This window comes from Chlorocebus sabaeus, chromosome 25 (genome assembly GCF_047675955.1).
Source record: "Chlorocebus sabaeus isolate Y175 chromosome 25, mChlSab1.0.hap1, whole genome shotgun sequence".
NCBI lineage: Eukaryota > Metazoa > Chordata > Mammalia > Primates > Cercopithecidae > Chlorocebus > Chlorocebus sabaeus.
In genome coordinates, this window is record NC_132928.1 from 76,803,847 (window position 1) to 76,822,933 (window position 19,087).

Here is a 19,087-nt window from a genome sequence, read left to right on the forward strand (position 1 = left end):
AGACACTGCAATTTCAGTGGTTTCATCACATAGAAGTTAATATTTTGCTGATGTGAGATCCCCGGGAGGGCATTGAGATTGTCAGGGGCTCTTCACTACATGAGCATTCAGAGACTCATGCTCTTTCCTCTGTGTCTTTTCCATCCTCTAGGACCTCATTATAGTCTGCATCTACCAGACAGAAAAGGAAAGAGTGCAGAAAAGGGGCATAAGAAATTTTACATACTGGGCACAAAACTTGAACATCTCAAATCATCTTATAGTCCGCTGGCTAAAACAGAGTCAAATGGTCACTGTAACTGTAAGGGAGCCTAAAGTATAGCTCACCTGCACAGCCAAGAATAGACTGGTTATTCTAGTTAGCAGCACCTGTAACCTTTTATCAAGATCCTTAGTTTCTTTGCATTGGGTTAGAACATGCTCTTTTAGCTCAGCAGAGTTTGTTATTACCAACTTTCTGAAGCCTACTTCTATCAGTTCGTCTGTCTCATCCTCTGTCCAGTGCTGCACCCTTGCTGGAGAGGCATTGCAATCATTTGGAGGAGTAGAGGCACTCTGGCCTTCTGGGTTTTCAGCATTTTTTTGTTGTTGTTGATTCTTTCTCATCTTCATGAGTTTCTCTAGCATCAATCTTTGACACTACTGACCCTTGGATGGGTTTTTTTGGGAACTTTTTTGTGTTGCTGCTGTTGTTGTTGCTTTCTGTTTGTTTATTTTTCTTGCAATGTTCAGGACCCTCTTTTGTTGGGCTACTGCGGTTTGCTGGGTGTTCACTTCGGGCCCTGTTCATCTGGGTCACTCCAGCACCTGGAGAGGTCCCTCCAGGAGTCTGGAGAACAGCAAAGGTGGGTGCTTGCTTCTTCCTCTGGGTTCTCTGACCTCAAGGGGCACCGACCTGATGCCAGTAGAAATGCTGCCTTATAGAGTGTCGGCAAACCCCTATTGGAGGGTCTCACCCAGTTGGGTGGCACAGGGAGCAGGACCCATCTAATAAAGTACTTTGACTGTCCCTTGGTGGAGGGGTTGTGCTTCACTGGGGGAACCCCCTCGTCTGGGCTGCCTGGATTCCTCAGAACTAGCAGGAGGAAAGACTTAGTCTGCTGGTCTGCTGAGACTGCAACCCGTCCTCCTCCAGGGTCTCAGGCCCAGGGAGATGAGAGTTCTACCTCTGAGCCCCTGGCTGGAGTTGTTGAAGTTCCTGCAGGAAGGCCCCACCCAGTGAGGACAGATGGGTTAACGTCAGGCCTGAAGAGGCACCCTGTCCACAGTCTGCCCCAGCTGGTGTGCTGGGCTGTGGGGGATACTTCTTGCCATCAGGCCATCCAGCTTCCTACTCCAGCAGGGGAGAAGCATGGCCTGGAGCTGTGGAGACGGCTGCTGCCATTCCGCCACGCTGGGAGCTTAGTGTGTCAGGAGGCTGTCAGTCCCAATGTTGGCTGTTGTCCCTCCTTCAAGGAGATCAAACGGCTTAGAGAGCAGGTAGCTGCAGCTGTGGTGCTGGTCAGGACAGGCTCAAGCAGATTCTAGCTTAGTGGCTGTTGAGAATCTGCATCGCTCTGTGGTTGGGACCCTCGGGACCCCGTGTTGTGGGTTCCTGAGTGGGATCTTTCAATCTGCAGGTTGCACAGTTGTGTGGAAAAAGCACATTATCCCAGGCTGGGTAGCACCCTCACTCACTGCCTCCCTTGGCTGAGGGGTGGAGGCTTCCCTGCCCTCTGTGGCTCCGAGGTGGTCCGCCACTCCACACTGCCCTTCCTTCCAATCCGTGGGTGATGCCAGCTGCCTAGTCAGTTCTGCTGACAGAACCCGGATACCCTGTTTGCCAGTGCAGGATTCGTACACTGTTATGGTTCTTTTCCCTGGAGCCTCTGATCGTGCTGCTTCTAGTTGGCCATCTTGGCCCCACCCCCGGTATTCTCATATTAGAAGAGTGCTTAGTATAGTTCATAGTATAAGGAGAAAATTATGTTAATCTTCACAGATGCTACAAAAGCACTTGTTAAAATTCAACAATAATTCTTGATTAAAAATGCCTTCAATAAAATAAGAATAAGATATATTTATATATATATCAAAAAACTCGACTATCTATATCTCAATGTGTATGCATGTGTTTGCTCCAAAATCTGACATCATACTTAGTGGGAAAAAGACTAGAAATAGTCCTTCTAAAGTTCTATTAAACTCAGGAACAAAACTAGTGTGCCCTCTATTGTGTTTTAAAATATACTAACCAATTATATTACAACGTAGTTATACAAGAGACAGGAATAAATCAATATCAAAATATGAATAGTGAAGACAAAAAATCTTCTATTTATAGATGATAATATTGGGGTTTTTTGGTTGTTTTTTAGAGGAGTTCTTGCTATGTTACCATGTGGTCTCAAACTCCTTAGCTCAAATGATCCTCCTGTCTCAGCTTTCCCAGTAGCTGGGTGCACCTACCCTGCCCGGCTCAGAGGATCAACTCAACAACTTCTATAAAACAAGAGGATTCAGTAAGTGCACTGATAGAAAAATCCGTGTGCAGAAAATGCTACCTTTCACATACACAAACAACAACCAGTGAGAAGATGTAATGAGATTTAAAATCACTTAAAATAACACCAACAAGAAATTCGTAGGGATAAATTTAAGCAACTGATATCAAACTGCTACAGAACAAAATACTGCAGCACCCCTAAAAGACACAGAATAAGACTTAAACAAATGGAAAGCCATCCTTTGTTTTGAATAGGTAGATTCACAATAATATAGTTAATTCTTAAATTAGTTTATAATTTAATGTGGTCTCCATAATACTTTGAGAGATCTTTTATTCTGGAATTACACAAAGTTATTCTAAAATACAGAAGAATATCTAGGAAAACGCAATTAATATTAAAGCATATTCTAAAAGCCATGTAAATTAAAACAATGATGTACTGGTAAATGAATGCACAACCTTCTAATTTTGCAAAATAGAAAGTTCTTTTTTTTTTTTTTTTTTTTTTTTTTTTGAGACGGAGTCTCGCTCTGTCTCCCAGGCTGGAGTGCAGTGGCGCGATCTCAGCTCACTGCAAGCTCCGCCTCCCGGGTTCACGCCATTCTCCTGCCTCAGCCTCCTGAGCAGCTGGGACTACTAGATCTACATGTATTTGTGAATTTAGAATGTGAAGACATCATCTTATATTTGCAAGATAAAGATAAGCTTTTTAGTACATGCCATGGTAAAGAAAGAAATATAAATGGCTCATAAACACGTATGAACATCAGTCAGAATAAGATAAATGCAAATTAATGCTAAATCAAAATATTTTTCACCTTTCAAAATTGATGAAACATTAAAAGTGTGACAACAGCACACTTTGCTGGTGAGACTTTAACAATGATCAAAATTCCAAAGAAAAATAATCTCCCTTTGACCCAATGCTTTTATGTTTCTGAGTATCTATACCCGTATCTATATTGGCACACTTACAAAATGCCCCCACTTATAAAATGTCCACAATTGCTCATTTAACCTTTTTATTTTGCAGTAACAGAAAATCGCAAGTAATTCTAGCTTTCCACTATAGGAGACTGATTAAAAAAACTGTGGAATGCCCACAAAATATAATACTGTATAATTACTTAAAATAAATACTTCGGAGGATCTCTGGGTGCTGATATGAATCATTTTAAGTGAAAAGCAAGATGCTGGACTGTGGGATTATCAAAATTCACATCTACATCTGTATCTATTAATATAGGTATACAGAAAACCTTTATATGTGAAATGAAAAATAAGACTACAATCTCATGTATACTTTTATTTCTAGACAATAATAAACAAGAAATTTCTCTAAGAGGAGAGAAAGGAGAGAGATCATGGCAGATGGGACAGAGGTAGGAACAAGCTTTTACACTCTATATATTTTGTATAATTTTGGTCTATGTACATATAATCAGCTCATATGGGAACCTACATCTGGCTCTTCTTTTAGATGGTTGTTTATTATGTCTGTTTGTATGTCTCATTTTTTCTAGCATACTGGGCAGGGGGCTAGTTTGGTGAATGGCAGAATTTCAAATGACTGTTGAGAAAGGGACATTATTGTAGTCTTGCTAAAAAGGTGACTTTGAAGTAATAAAACATTTCCTCTTTTGTTACCTTTTAAAATCTTTGTTCACCAAACATCTTTAAATCCTTTAATGAATTGATTTCATATTCAGAGATTGGGTCATTACAAAACAAAATGCACATGAAAGAAACCCTCACATAATGATAAGAAAAACAAAATTTAATATTATGACTTATTTGGTGAATTATCCATTTAAAGAGTATATTAAATATATCTGGCAGTAAAAAGCATGCAACTTCGCCAAGTATGAAATATTATACATCAGCAATGTTCAATATTTCAACTTCATATGAAATTGAGCATTTTGTATATTTTGTTATCTTGTCTAAATAAAATAATATACAGTAAATATAACCTATTAAGGTGATATTTGTATTTTCTTACCCATAAATGTACATCTCTGAGTAATGTATTCGGAGATACAAAATACATCAAGCACATTTTGATTGCTGATTGCTGACGTTTTACCTCAACAAACAGCAGGAAGGAGGAGGATTCTTTTAAACACTCTTCACATAAATGTACGTGTCATTTTAAAATAGAATTGAACATATTTTTATCTGTACTGTTTTGGACTGTTTGAGAATATGTATGAACGGTAGACCTAGAGTTTCTATTGCATCTGAGTTTTGAACAAAGCTAGGTGCCAGATTGATCAATTAGATATTCTTTAGCTGGGAAGCCCTTTATACCTGATTTTCTCATTTTTTTCTAGTCCTCATAAAGATTTGCTGAATTGCAACATTATGGGAGGTGCAAGTCACATTGTCGGAAGAACAAGTCGCATTATGATGGAATATACTTCTACAAGTTATTAGGTATTATTTTTATTTAGGAGTTCTAAAATATGAACTATTTTTTCAAATCATTTTCCATAGTGTATTAATTTATTATCTTAGTAAATATGCATTAAGAACTTTGTATGGGTGCAGAATTCCATACCATACCTTCAGTTAGTTTACAATGTCTTTGAAGTGAATAGAATTTGCATCAGTGACATGAGGTACTCAGTAATTTTGAATATGCAGATGTTATTATTCTTATCTGATATACAAACTAAAGTGAAATTGTGACCAAACTTAAGCCGTGGTAACCAAGCGTGTATCATATTACAGAAGATCATGTGAAGTGTTCTGGGAGTACAAAGAATAGACTAATCAGTAAGACTATGAGTACTTAATAGGCACCTTTTAATATAAGTAAAATGAACTGAGCTTTAAGGAGCAACAAACTTCATACTCTTCCAGGAGTCTCCATATTTTCTTTCACTGGCTCCTGCCTGCCCTTTCACCAGCTATTCATCTCGATACCTTTTCTTATGTCCCCTCACTTAAGAAATAACCCAACCAGATGGATCTGAAAATTATTATTTAGCTTAAACAGAGCACTTAAAAAGATTTTCTATATTTTATTGTATAACATTATCTAGCAAACGTATCTTGGGTATTTAATTTAAATCACAATGTATACATTTACCCTCTGAAGCCCTAATCTTTCTTGGGTCATTTGTATATTTATTTATATTCATTTATTATCAACTAATTATGCGTGCATTCCCCAGCTTTCCTAAGGTATACCCTGAAGCTTTTATGTCTTCCGTTATGAACTGTCTTTGAAACAGCCAACCACACAACACTTCTTTTATATTTTGGTTGAGATTCTAGCTATCCATCAAAACCTGTTTCCATTTCTTCCTACACACACACCTGAACCACGTTTTTCCATCTCCTTTGCAGTTAGGTGCAGCTACATCAGTGAATTCTAATCAATATTTTGTGAACAAAACTGCATTGTGCCCCTCTCAGATCTGTTTCTAAATCTGTCTAGTATGTGCATCTCCATTTCTCTCTTTCTTCAGATGGAATGAGATGGAAACAACTCATAAGTGACCAAGAGCATACACGTTGAAGATCCAGAGTTCCAGTAAATCTGGGACTATCCTGATCGTTTACATAGTAAAGAAAAATACTTCTATATATTGAATGATTTTTTTATGGACCAACATGTTTAGATCTACACAAGAACTAATATACACATAATCCTTGATATTTGTTGAAAACATAACTTCCTATGTCTGTGGCATAATCAAGAAAACATAATCAACTTCCATTATGTGGTACAATGACATATTTAGTGTCAATGCAGTCTGCCTTATCCTAACAATATGCAAATGGACAAATACAAATATTGTTGCAAACTTAACTTTTGTTATCTAAGTTCCTTGGTGATACCCCAAGGATCTTTGAATTGTTTCACTGTGCAGTTCTGGCTTATTTATCTACAGCTTCCTAAGTGTGGTAGAAAAATCAGTTTTTTTGGAATCTGTATTTTGTGGTGCAGTTTGATAATCATTCCCTGAAGTTTAGCTTAGAAAACGTGCTAAGCCCACTCCTTCTTTATATCTTATTTAATCCCTTTAGCTCAAAAGAGTAGATTCCCTTGGCTACAAATAAGAGTTCTTTCCAATTATAGTGACCTATGTAGACCCATATCCAGCTCACTGTCTTCCATGTTCTTCATAACTCTCTGGACCACACCTCTGCTTCTTCTGTCCCCAAGGTTTATTTTGATGTTAGTCATCGTAAATCACAGTAGACACCAGGGAGACATGAGGCAGTTGGCTGAGAGGGGACTCATCAGTGTGGATGTTATTCATTAAGCCAGTGTTTACTGCATTCGTGTTTTGCTCCATTTTTTCCAGAAAGAACTCATACTTCAAAGCTTTTCATCTTTTTCCTATGCACTAGTTTCTCTTACCAAAAGAGTCATTTGTTTTCAAAAGGTACATGTTCAAAATTAGAGAAAATGTTTTAAAATTTAATAGTTTGTGGAAACATCATCGAACTGCTGTTTTCTCTTAATATTTAGAAATGCAGAATTGTGTTGTTTATGGAAAAATAAACTTCCCAAACACAAATTCACACACACACCAATGCACACACACACAGTAATATCTTGAAGATACACAAGACTGTCTTGCTGTCTTTTATCTTATCTCTTCTTATTAAATAAATAGCACTTGGTTTCTGACAATAGCATTGGAAAGTTTTTATAACTAAAGGTAAAAGTGGAGCAAATCAATAAATGTATCCATCATATAAATAGAACCAATGGCGAAAACCACATGATCATCTCAATAGATGAAGAAAAGGCCTTCAATAAAATTCAACATACCTTCATATTAAAAACTCACAATAAACTAGTTATTGATGGAACATTTCTCAAAATAGTAAGAGCTTTATGACAAACCCACAGCCAATATAATATTGAATGGGCAAAAGCTGGAAGCATTCCCTTTGAAAACCAGTACAAGACAAAGAAGCCCTCTCTCATCACTCCTATTCAACATAGTATTGGGAATTCTGGCCAGAGTAATCAGGCAAGAGAAAGACATAAAGGCATTCAAATAGGAAGAGAAGAAGTCAAGTTGTCTCTGTTTGATGATAACACAATTTTCTATTTAGAAAAACCCATCATCTCAGCTCCAAAATTTCTTGAACTGATAAGCAACTTCAGCAAAGTATCAGGATACAAAAATCAAAATTTTGTGCAAAATTCACAAGCATTACTTTACACCAACAACAGGCAAGCAGAGAGCCAAATCATGAATGAACTCCCATTCACAATCCCTACAAAGAGAATAAAATACCTAGAAATACAGCTAACAAAGATGTGAAGGATCTCTTCAAGGAGAACTACAAACCACTGCTGAAGGAAATAAGAGAGGACACAAACAAATAGAAAGACATTCCATCCTCATGGACAGGAATAATCAATATCATCAAAATGTCCATACTGCCCAATGTAATTTATAGATTCAATACTGTTCCCATCAAACTACCGTTGACATTCTTCACAGAATTAGGAAAAAAACTGTTTTAAATTTCATACGGAATCAAAGAAGACCCTGCATAGCCAAGACAATCCTAAGCAAAAAGAACAAAGCTGGAGGCATCATGCTACCTGACTTCAAACTATACTACAAGGCTACAGTAACCCAAACAGCATGGCACTGGTACCAAAACAGACATATAGACCAGTGGAGAAGAACAGAGATCTCAGAAATAATACCTCACATCTACAAGTATCTGATCTTTGACAAACTGTTCAAAAACAAGCAGTGGGTAAAGGATCTCTTATTCAGTAAATGGTTCTGGGAAAACTGGCTGGCCATATGCAGAAAATTGAAACTGGACTCCTTCCTTACACATATTATAGAAAAACTAACTCAAGATGAACTAAAGACTTAAATATAAATCCCCAAACCATAAAAAACCTAGAAAAAAACCTAGGCAATACCATTCAGGACATAGGCATGGGCAAAGACTTCATGACAAAAACTTCAGAAGCAATTCCAACAAGCCAAAATTGACAATTAGGATCTAATTAAACTAAAGAGCTGCTGCACAGCAAAAGAAACTACCATCAGAGTGAACAGGAAACCTAAAGAATGGGAGAAAATATTTTCAATCTACTCATGTGACAAAGGTCTAATATCCAGAATTTACAGGGGACTTAAACATATTTACAAGAAAAAAACGACCCCATCAAAAAGTGGGCAAAGGTTTGTAGTTCTCTTGAAGTGGTCTTTCACGTCCCTTGTAAGTTGTATACCTAGGTATTTTTTTGTCTTTGTAGCAATTGTGAATGGGAGTTCACTCATGATTTGACTCTCTGTTTGTCTGTTATTGTTGTATAGGACTGTTTGTGCTTTTTGCACATTGATTTTGTATCCTGAGACTTTGCTGAAGTTCCTTATCATCTTAAAGAGATTTGGGGCTGAGACAGTGGGGTTTTCTAAATATACAATCATGTCATCTGCAAACAGAGACAACTTGACTTCCTCTTTTCCTAATTGAAAACTCTTTATTTCTTTCTCTTGCCTGATTGCCCTCGCCAGAACTTCTAATACTGTGTTGAACAGGAGTGGTGAGAGAGGTCATCCTTGTCTTGTGCCAGTTTTCAAAGATAATGCTTCCAGTTTTTGCCCATTCAGTATGATATTGACTGTGGGTTTGTCATAAATAGCTCTTATTATTTTGAGATACATTCCATCAGTACCTAGTCTATTGAGAGTTTTTAGCATGAAGGGGTGTTGAATTTTGTCGAAGGCCTTTTCTGCATCTATTGAGATATACATGTGGTTTTTCTCTTTGATTTTGTTTATGTGATGAATTATGTTTACTGATTTCCGTATATTGAACCAGCCTTGCATCCCAGGTATGAAGCCAACTTGATCGTGGTGGATAAGCTTTTTGATGTGCTGATGAATTCAGTTTGTCAGTTTTTCGCATCAATGTTCATCAGAGATATTGGCCTGAAATTTCCTTTTTTGTTGTGTCTCTGCCAGGTTTTGGTATTAGGATAATGCTGGTCTCAAAAAATGGGTTAGGGAGGATTTCCTCTTCTTCTATTGTTTGGAATAGTTTCAGAAGGAATGGTACCAGCTCCTCTTTGTACCTCTGGTAGAATTCGGCTGTGTATCTATCTGGTCCTGGACTTTTTCTGGTTGGCAAGCTATTAATTACTGCCTCAATTTCAGAACTTATTCGGGGATTACACATCTTCCTGGTTTAGACTTGGGTGGGTGTTTGTGTCCAGGAATTTATCCATTTCTTACAGATTTTCGAGTTTATTTTTGTAGAGGTGTTTATGCTATTCTCTGATGGTAGGTTGTATTTCTGTGGGATCAGTGGTGATATCCCTTTTATCGTTTTTTATTGCATCTATTTGATTATTCTCTCTTTTCTTCCTTATTATTCTAGCTAGTGGTCTATCTATTTTGTTGATCTTTTCAAAACTAGCTCCTGGATTAATTGATTTTGGAAAGTTTTTTTCTGTGTCTCTATCTCCTTCAGTTCTTCTCTGATCTTAGTTATTTATTGTCTTCTGCTAGCTTTTGAATTTGTTTGCCCTTGCTTCTCTATTTCTTTTAATTGTGATGTTACGGTGTCAATTTTAGATCTTTCCTGCTTTCTCTTGTGGGCATTTAGTGCTATAAATTTCCCTCTACACACTGATTTAAATGTGTCCCAGAGATTCTGGTATGTTGTATCTCTGTTCTCATTGGTTTCAAAGAACATCTTTATTTCTGCCTTCATGTCGTTACTTACCCAGTAGTCATTCAGGAGCAGGTTGTTCAGTTTCCATGTAGTTGAGCAGTTTTGAGTGAGTTTCTTAATCCTGAGTTCTAATTTGATTGCATTGTGGTCTGAGAGAATGTTTGTTATGATTTCCATTCATTTGCATTTGCTGAGGAGTGTTTTACTTCCAATTATGTGGTAAATTTTAGAATAAGTGTGATGAGGTGCTGAGAAGAATGTATATTCTATTGAATATACATTCTGTTGAATACATATTCTGGGATGGAGCATTCTGTAGATGTCTATTAGGTCCACTTGGTCCAGAGTTTAGTTCAAGTCCTGAATATCCTTGTTAGTTTTCTGTCTCGTTGATCTGTCTAATATTGACAGTGGAGTGTTAAGTCTCCCACTATTATTGTATGGGAGTCTAAATGTCTTTGTAGTTCTCTAAGAACTTGCTTTATGACTCTGGGTGCTCCTGTATTGGGTGCATATATATTTAGGATAGTTAGCTCTTCTTGTTGCATTGATCCCTTTACCACTATGTCATGACCTTCTTTGTCTCTTTTGAACTTTGTTGGTTTAAAATCTGTTTTATCAGAGACCAGGATTGCAACTCCCAGATTTTTTTTTTTTCTTTTTGCCTTCCACTTGCTTGGCAAATATTCCTCCATCCTTTTATTTTGAGCCTATGTGTATCCTTGCATATGAGATGGGTCTCCTGGATACAGCAAATGCACATGATAGGAAGAATAAATATGGTGAAAATGGCCATACTGTCCAAAGTAATTTATAGATTCAATGCTATCCCTATCAAGCTACTCTTGAATTTCTTTATGGAATTGGAAAAAACTACTTTAAACTTCATATGGAACACAAAAAGAGCCCTCATAGCCAAGACAATCCTAAGCAAAAAGAACAAAGCTAGAGGCATCATGCTACCTGACTTCAAACTATACTGTAAGGCTACAGTAATCAAAATAGCATGGTACTGGTACCAAAAAAGATATATAGACCAGTGGAACAGAACAGAGGCCTCAGAAATAATACCACACATCTACAACCATCTGATCTTTGACAAACCTGACAAAAACAAGCAATGGGGAAAAGATTCCCTATTCAATAAATGGTGTTGGGAAAACTGCCTAGTCACAGGCAGAAAACTGAAACTGGACCCCTTCCTTATGACTTATACAAAAATTAACTCAAGATGGATTAAAGACTTACATGTAAGTCCTAAAACCATAAAAATCCTAGAAGAAAACCTAGGCAGTACCATTCAGGACACAGGCATGGGCAAAGACTTCGTGTCTAAAACACCAAAAGCAATGGCAACAAAAGCCAAAATTGACAAATGGGATCTAATTAAACCAAAGAACTTCCACACAACAAAAGAAACTCTCGTCAGAGTGAACAGGCAACCGACAGAATGGGAGAATACTTTTGCAACCTATCCATCTAACAAAGGGTTAATAACCAGAATCTACAAAAACTTAAACAATTTTACAAGAAAAAAACAAACAACCCCATTCAAAAGTGGGCAATGATATGAACAGACACTTCTCAAAAGAAGACATTTATGCAGCCAACAGACATGAAAAAAAGGTCATTCATCACTGGTCATTAGGGGAATGCAAAGCAAAACCACAATGAGATACCATCTCATGCCAGTTAGAATGGCAATCATTAAAAAGTCGGGAAACAACAGAAGCCGGAGAGGATGTGGAGAAATAGGAACGCTTTTACACTGCTGGTGGGAGTGTAAATTAGTTCAACCATTGTGAGAGACAGTGTGGTGATTCCTAAAGGATCTAGAACTAGAAATACCATTTGACCTAGCAATCCCATTACTGGGTATATACCCAAAGGATTATAAATCATCCTACTATAAAGATGTATGCACACGTATGTTTATTGCGGCACTATTCACAATAGCAAAGACTTGGAACCAACCAAAATGCCCATCAATGATAGACTGGGTAAAGAAAATGTGGCACATATACACCATGGAATATTATGCAGCCATAAAAAGGATGAGCTCATGTTCTTTGTGGGAAAATGGATGAAGCTGGAAACCATCATTCTCAGTGAACTAACACAAGAACAGAAAACCAAGCACCACATGTTCTCACTCATAAGTGGGAATTGAACAATGAGAACACATGGACACAGGGAGGGGAACATCACACACTGGGGCTTGTTGCGGGGTGGGGGACTAGGGGAGGGAGAGCATTAGGAGAAATACCTAATGTAGGTGATGGGTTGATGGGTGCAGCAAACCACCATGGCACATGTATACCTACGTAACAAACCTGCATGTTCTGTACATGTACCCCAGAACTTAAAGTATTATAATAAAAAAAAGTGGGCACAGTATATGAACTCTCAAAGAAGGCATTTACACAGCTAAGAAACATATGTAAAACAGTTCAACATCACTGATCATCAGAGAAATTTAAATCAAAACCACAATGAGATATCATCTCTCACCAGTCAGAATGGTGATTATTAAAAGTTCAGGAAATAATAGATGTTGGCAAGGCTGTGGAGAAATAGAAACTCTTTTACACTGTTGGTGGGACTGTAAATTAGTTCAACCGTTGTGGAAGTCATTATGGCGATTCCTCAAGCATCTAGAGCCAGAAATACCAATTGACCCAGCAATCTCATTACGGGGTATATATCCAAAGGAATATAAATCATTCTACTATAAAGACACATGCACACATATGTTTATTGCAGCGCTATTTATAATAGTAAAGACATGGAATCAACCGAAATGCCCATCAATGATAGAATGGATAAAGAAAATGTGGTGCACATACACCATGGCATACTATGCAGCCATGAAAAGGAATGAGATTATGTCCTTTGCAGGGATATGAATGAAGCTGGAAGTCATCAACCTCAGCAAACTAACACAGGAATAGAAAACCAAACACTGCATGTTCTCACTCATACGTGGGAGTTGAACATTGAGAAAACACGGACACAGAGAGGGGAACAACACACACCAGGGCCTGGTGAGGGGTCGCAGTTGAGGGGAGGGAACTTAGAGGACAGGTCAATAAGTGCAGCAAACCACCAAGGCACACGTATACCTATGTAATACACCTGCACATGTATCCTGTTTTTTTTTTTTTAGAAGAAATGAATAAAAAAATCTGAAAAAAAAGGGCTAACTTTGAACTCCTGATGTAAACTGAATGTTATGTAAACTCATAAACATGAATTAAATTTTTTAAGTAAAGTAAGTAAAACAGAAAGTTAAGTAAACCAAGAAATCAAGAGAGGAGAGTAGAAATGAATTAAAGTTGTAGATCTTTTTAGGAATTAAATTACAAAGGTAAAAATCACACTAAAAGGAACTCACCGTGAAGAGCACATATAAAAATTTTAACATCGTCCAAAATATTAAATGGAGCATGGGTTCAATAAAAACGTTATTAATATTTTTGTTGTAAATTCCAAAGGACAAAAAACTGTTGCCTCTATACCATCATTTTAAATCGCAATGCAGAGGCTTGTTTTATTCATTCATTTTACTAACTTCTTTTTAATCCAAAAAGCATTCTGAAGAGTGGACAAGTATATGACAAGAAATATTGTTGGGCAGATTGTATATTTTAGTGGGAGAAAAGTATTCATAAACAACTTTGCTACTGGGCAGATGATTGTAACTGCTGTAAAGATGTATTAAGTGCTGTGGGAATACAAAGAAGGAAGAGGTTACTCCTTGTTGATGTGATCAAAGAAGGTATCACAGAATAGGTCACGTGTGAGGGAAGTCTAGAAAGATAATAGGATTTCAACACTCATCCTTCTGAGGGTAGGAAAGGACTTAGAAGGAAAAATAATACACTGAGCAAAAGCTTTAAAGCAGAAAGTTATCCAAGGAATGATAAAGAGATCTGTTTGAGCACACAGCAGAGGACCTGAAGGACTTTAATGAGAGGCTCAGTTAAAATGTTATATTAAAGCTAGAGTTACAGAATTTGGGGATGCCAGATTGAGGAATTCTTTATAAATTTAGTAGAAAATTATAGATTATTTAAATTGAGCAGATATATAAGGTCACTAGAGCTAGTTTATCTTAACTGGAATTTGTCATAAGTGTCAAATACTTAAGGCATAAGATTTAGATGCTTCATGGACTATATTATGATGTGTTAACTAAAGTCTGCCTCACAATAAGGCTTGACACAGTTTTCCCTACATGCTTTATGGACTGAACATTGTAACAAAAACAAAGACCTAATCAGGACATAAAGGCATATCTGACACTTCTTCAGTACTTGTAGGAATAAAACACAATGGGAATCTAATCAGATACAAAAATAAGTTAGCATAAAACTTTTGGACATTTTCTAAACTATTTGAAATTTTGATTTGCAACCATTTCTCATAATGATGAACATCATGCTTTTAAGATATAAGCAAATAGAATTATGAAGCCATTGCAATTAGCAAAATAATTACAAATATATTTTATGTAATCAGAAAAGTTTTAAAATATTGTAAAGTATTATAATGTTTGCAAACTGGATTAAAGGCTCATTATAATTCTCCTCGTGTGAGGAAAATATTGAATTTTTATATGCAGAAATTAAGTTAATTGAGACTAGATAATATAATCTGTCTATCCTAAATTGGGCATACAGTATGCAGTACTTTCCTACTTGCCAAACGTGAAGGAATGAGTGACGTACCACTATGAGTATCTGTGTTGGGATATGAACAACTTTTAATATATATAATATGTGACCACCTGACATTTAGAGCAGGAAAGAGGACCAGTGTCAATCTGTAAATTAAGGTATGCATTTAAATATTAGTAATTATTAAATTATTTATTATTTAGATTTAAAAGAATACTAATAAGAGTTCTGATGTTTCCTTCTATACCACTATGTATCCTCTTGACCTCTACTTTGTAAATCACTATTCTAGTGATGGATAAGATAGCTTGATTTAAGCTTTTATTCCACATTATATTCATAAGGCATAATATTACTTTGTACCTCATAAATATATACAATTATAAATTGTCAATTTACAATGAAGTAAAAATTTTTTTAAAAAATCACTACTCTACAATTGTACCTTTAGCTTGATATTAAAATTGTATTCACGTGCAAACACAGGGACAGAATAATCTCTTATTTCCAATTGTCTGTATAAAAGACTAATTACTTGATTGCATTAACTGATCTATTCTTTCTGGCTATTCTATATTTTCCCTTACCTGAGTATTTTACAAACCTATTTTGCCTTTATTCTAAGCTACATCATTAGCCATATTTTTCTTTAAATAATACATAATTTGACTTCATTTTGTTTTCAACTACCTTGGTGTGTAAAACTAGTGTGGCAGGGTGCAGGGGCACACGTCTCTAATCCCAACAATTTTGGAGGCCAAGGTGAGAGGATCACTTGAGACTTGGAGCCCAAGACTAGCCTGGGCAACACAGGGAGACCCCTTCTCCACAGAAAGTAAAAATTGGCCAAGCATGGTGGCATGCACCTGTAGTCCCAGCTACTCAGCAGGCTGAGATGGGAGGGTCGCTTGAATCTAGAAGGCTGAGGTTGTAGCGAGCCCTGATTGTGCATTCCAGCCTGGGAGACAGAACAAGAATCTGTCTTAGAAAAACAACAACAACAACACCAACAACAACACAGAAGGCCGGGCACAGTGGCTCACAGCGGTAATCCCAGCACTTTGGGAGGCCGAGGCAAGTGGATCACGCGAGTTCAGGAATTTGAGATGAGCGTGGCCAACATAGCGAAACCCTGTCTCTACTAAAAATACAAAAATTAGCTGGGCATGTCGGTGCATGCCTGTAATCCCAGCTACTCGGGAGACTGAGGCAGGAGAATTGCTTGAACTCAGAAGGCAGAGTTTGCAGTGAACCGAGATCGTGCCACTACACTCCAGCCTGGGTGACAGAGTGAAACTCCATCTCAAAAAAATAAAAAAATTTAAAATAATTAAATAAATAGATGAAATAATGTGTGAGTGAGACTAACTCTATTTTGTATTTCTTGGGTACCCTAAGCTTGACTGCTGATTACTTTTGTTTCTTCCTCTGTAGACCTGTAAATAACTTCTTTATCTCTCCTTCTCCTTCCTCTCATTTTATCTTTTAACCACTGTCGTAGTGTCACTGATAAATCCAAGTTTTAATTGCATGCATGCACTCACCCATACACACAGACTCTAGAAAACTAATTTATTAATTGAGAGAAAACACAATTTATATAGAGTATCAAAAATAAGAAAAGAGAAGGCTGGAGGAAGCCATTGCATTGAAAACTGACTACATATGTTAGCTGATTGGAAAAGGAGTCAAAGAACTCAGAATTTAAGGCTGAGCGATTGCAAGAATATTAATACTATTGAGTAGAATACCAAATCAAGTCCATATGGGAGGCAGATTTTACCTCTTGGGGAAACCATTGGGCTCAGGTTTTTCTGAGTCATTTAGATTTGCTTGTTATTATTGTTTGGATGCAAGAAATTAATTTTTACGTAGAAGGAGAGGTATAGTAAGATTAAATCATTATACAATTAACAGAGTCATTTAAGAGATTGATTTTTTTAAGCCAACAAAAAGAGTTGTCAAAACCAAAGGAGCTGTATCCATGATGGCTCTGAGCATCTAGGAACTAGCAGAGATTATTTGGGAATAAAGAGCACAGGATCACACAGACTGACTAGAGCTCTCTTCTCCTCAATGCTCTGTCACAGACACCTGAAGTCATCGTGCACATGGGTACATCAAGGGTAGACCCACAGGGCCTGGGTCTGGAGAGCTGAGCTTCTCACTGAGGGCACTGGTGACAGAGGTGGTGAGGCACTTTGAAGAGGAGACCTAGGTGTCAAGGAATAACCATGAATAGGCCTGTCCCAAAGCACACGTGACAATTCTGTAGGGACTCCCAGAAATAGATGGGACAGACTGTGGTGGGAGGAAAGACATTCTGATTTGAGCATGAGTGTTTATTACCCCCATAGTGCAGAAAAGCTCAAGAAAACTCAAGTACAAAGAGGAGTAGGAAAATCCATAATCACAGGCAAGCGTCTGAAGCTGACTTTGTGTAAGTGGAATTACCACATTGAGGTTTTTGTTCAAGTTACGGGCGTAGGTGTGATTATTAATGGAGAGTGAGATAAAAGAATATAAGACCGGGCGCGGTGGCTCACACTTGTAATCTCAGCACTTTGGGAGGCTGAGGCGGGCGAATCAGGAGATCGAGACCATCCTAGCTAATACGGTGAAACCCCGTCTCTACTAAAAATACAAAAAAATTAGCCAGGCTTGGTGGCGGGTGCCTGTAGTCCCAGTTACTCGGGAGGCTGAGGCAGGAGAATGGCATGAACCAGGGAGGTGCAGCTTGCAGTGAGCCGAGATCGCAACACTGCATTCCAGCCTGGGCGACAGAGCAAGACTGTCTCCAAAAAATAAATAAATAAATAAATAAATAAATAAATAAATAAATAAGAGAAAGATCTTAAGAGACATCCTCATTTTTTCTGTTATTTAATTTAGATTAACACATTTTTCTCCAACCACTAAGATTCCCAACTTTTGATTTAGGATGAATAAAAGTTGAGAAAGAAGAAAAATGAATTAAATAAAGTAACATATGTCCCTAAAGATAAAGCCATTTAAGTCATAGTATGCAAATGAGAACTTTTAAGTGCTATTCATAAGAGGCCATTACTATAAAGATGTATATATTATATCTTGCTCAATTTAAAGACAGAAATATATCAGCGCTGTAAGGGTCAACTTAATTAAAACTAGAACAATCACTCATGTTAGAGATTCTATATTTCATTTCAGTGTCCCTAATCATGACTGCTTTAAGAAAATTATTTAGTCTATTTTCAAAGAAATATTTTCTCAACCGTAGAGTTGGTTCCTTTAAAAATGTATAAACAAGATAATTTTGTATCCTCTGAAATCCCATTTTAAGCAAGCTTTTTCTTTGCCCTGTGGTATTCAATAGAGGAAAATTTTATTTTAAATGTATATAATATATTAGATAAATTATTAAGTAAATTACACTTTAGTGCCAAATAGTTCCTTTTTATATTGCTAGATTATTGCTGATAAGGACAGCACTCTTCTTTATATTGTCCTAAAAATAACAAAACAATTATAATCGAGGAGTAATAACTGCAATGTTAATTCAAAAGACTTGTACCTATTGGAATAGGTCACATAAAAGTGAATAGTGTGAAATTAACTAATCAAGAACTTCTTGGCTTTATCAGGTTTATAACATAGCTTTAACTTTTAACTCTTCTTCCACTTTGGATGAGTCTAGAGGAAACACTGAAACTGCATTCCTCAGATTCCCTTCCTTACATGGTTCTAGGTTAGGGTTGCCCACAAGAGAAATGAGTCGGCTCAAGCAGAGGCCCTCACACTCTGTAGGAGAATCTCTCACCTGTTTTAGCTGATAGGCTGGCTCACCTCGGTGACATTAGGCAGCTTTACCAGTGGAGGTTGTCCAAGTTCTTGTCATCTTAAACAAAGAATTGGACAAAATATACAAATAAAGCAGGGGAAGAATGAAGCAACAAAATTAGAGCTTTACTGATAATAAATGCACACTCCATAGATTGGGAGCAGGCCCGAGCAAGGGCTCAAGGGCCCTGTTACAGAATTCACTGGGGTTTAAGGACCTTCTATAGGTTTCCCGTTGGTTACTTGGTGTACTCCCTATGTAAATGAAGAGGCTGAAGTGAAGTTACAAAGTTATTTACTTGGTGTACACACTATGCAAATGAAGAGTATGAAGTGAGGTTACAAAGTTATTTACTTGATGCACGCCCTATGCACATGAAGAGGATGTTTCCTGTCAGAGCTGAAGTCCATTTACAAAGTT